This window comes from Geotrypetes seraphini, chromosome 1 (assembly GCF_902459505.1).
Source record: "Geotrypetes seraphini chromosome 1, aGeoSer1.1, whole genome shotgun sequence".
In the NCBI taxonomy this organism is placed as follows: Eukaryota; Metazoa; Chordata; class Amphibia; order Gymnophiona; family Dermophiidae; genus Geotrypetes; species Geotrypetes seraphini.
In genome coordinates this window covers 399,472,604-399,474,901 of record NC_047084.1, presented here as the reverse complement: position 1 = coordinate 399,474,901, position 2,298 = coordinate 399,472,604, and the positions used below count along the sequence as shown (strand labels likewise).

The 2,298-nt window shown below is 52.3% G+C and overlaps 1 non-coding gene across 1 annotated transcript; it reads right to left on the bottom strand.

Annotated features, from left to right (window-relative positions):
• Positions 1-1,583: 1,583 nt before the first annotated feature.
• Positions 1,584-1,750, bottom strand: LOC117352762. The gene has a single exon (XR_004537826.1). It is a non-coding gene; the product is annotated as a U1 spliceosomal RNA (small nuclear RNA).
• Positions 1,751-2,298: the final 548 nt, after the last annotated feature.

Here is a 2,298-nt window from a genome sequence, read left to right as displayed (position 1 = left end):
ATTTTAAGCAGACTTTATCATTGCCGAGGCTCAGAGGCGATTATTTTTTTTTCAACCACATTGAATTTCCCTTGCGGAGGCTGGGTTTGAACAAGGTCCAGCCTGGGACACTGAAGACTACAGGGCGAGTGCTCTGACTGTTGAGCCATGACAGGGGTTCCTGTAGAGCTAGTACACTCAGCAGACTTTATCATTGCCGAGTCTCGGAGGTGACTGTTTTTCCCCCTCACCTTGAATTTCCCATGCGGAAGCGAGATTGAACCGGGTCCAGCCTGGGACCTGGGACATGACATTCAGCAGACTTTATCATTGCCGAGTCTCGGAGGCGATTATTTTTTTTTCAACCAGCTTTAATTTCCTTTGCGGAGGAGTGGTTTGAACCGGGTTCAGCATGGGACCCTGGGGACTACAGGGCGAGTGCTCTGACTGTTTAGCCATGACAGGGTTCCCTGTAGAGTTAGTACATTCAATAGGCTTTATCATTGCCGAGTCTCTGAGGCGATTATTTTTTTTTTCAACCAGCTTGAATTTCCCTGCGGAGGCGGGGTTTGAACCGGGTCCTGCTTGGGACCCTGGGGACTACAGGGAGAGTGCTGTGACTGTTGAGCCAGGACAGTGTCCCTGTAGAGCTAGTACATTCAACAGACTTTATCATTGCCGAGTCTCGGAGGCGACTGTTTTTTTTTCAACCACATTGAATTTCCCTAGCGGAGGCGGGGTCCAGCCTGGGACCCTGGGGACTACAGGGCAAGTGCTCTGACTGTTGAGCTACGACAGGGGTCCCTGTAGAGCTAGTACACTCAGCAGACTTTATCATTGCCGAGCCTCAGATGCGACTGTTTTTCCTCCTCACCTTGAATTTCCCATGCGGAAGGGAGATTGAACCGGGTCCAGCCTGGGACCCTGGGGACTACAGGGTGAATTCTCTGACTGTTGAGCCACGACAGGGGTCCCTGTAGAGCTAGTATTTTAAGCAGACTTTATCATTGCCGAGGCTCGGAGGGCGACTGTTTTTCCCCCCAACCACCTTGAATTTCCCTTGTGGAGGCGGGGTTTGAACCGGGTCCAGCCTGGAATCATGGGGACTACAGGGCAAGTGCTCTTACTGTTGAGCCACGACAAGGCTCCCTGTAGAGCTAGTACATTCGGCACACTTTATCATTGCCGAGGCTAGGAGGCGACTGTTTTTTCCCCCCACCACCTTGAATTTCCCTTGCGGAGGCGGGGTTTGAACTTTGTCCAGCCTGGGACTCTGGGGACCACAGGGCGAGTGCTCTGACTGTTGAGCCACGACAGGGGTCCCTGTAGAGCTAGTACATTCAGCATACTTTATTATTGTCGAGGCTCAGAGGCGAATGTTTTTTCCTCCCACCATCTTGAATTTCCCTTGCGGAGACGGGGTTTGAACTAGGTCTAGCCTGGGACTCTGGGGACTACAGGCTAAAATGTGCTCAGAATCCCCTCCCAGAGTAGTACCCTGCAACTTGGCTTTTATAAGAAAGCAGGCCGCGGGGCACAGAAACTAGCCTACTCACTTTTATCCAGACTGAAACCTATTTTTTTCAACACAGCTAAGAAGAAAACAGGGGACAGCGATCACGCAGTCCCCCACTACCAGAAATTGTGTAGTTGAGTTTCCCGCATGTGGTGAGATCACAGGGGTCAGCGAAGCCCTAGTACAATGGCCGAACCTCACCCTGGGAGTGTCAACTTCAAGATCATGGACCAATCTCCCCTGCAAGGTAAGTATGAAGAGAACTAAAAGCCAGGCACCGTTGGATCAGGGGGGCCAGCAAGGGCTACAGGAGAGCCCCTTGTTAATACAGGGCAGAGAACATCTTGCAACCTACCCGAGTACCAGCCCCAGCTAGACGCTGCACAGGAACCTGCATAACACCATACGTTCAGAGCCCCAAGTCCTCTGGCTGCCTAAATGCATGCTAGAAGCAGGTTATGCAGAGAGACCGAAAGCTTGAGAAGTAGTTAACAAACCCCGCTACCAGAATTTATACAAGTCTGCTGCCCCATATATGGGGAAATCGCAGGGGTGTCAGTGCAGCCCGAGTGCAATGATTGAGCCACATTCTGCATCATGGACCAATCTCCCCTAAGAGCCAGGGCCTCTGCCGGCAGGGCACCCTTGGCTCAGGGTGGCCCATGAAGACTACAAGCCCACCCTGGTTAAAGCACGGCAGAGGATATTCAACGTCTGCAACGGGCAGCTGCTTCCGCTGCGCAGGGACCTGCATGACGCCATACTTTTAGGGCCTAAGGCACTCTGGCTGCCTAAATGCATGC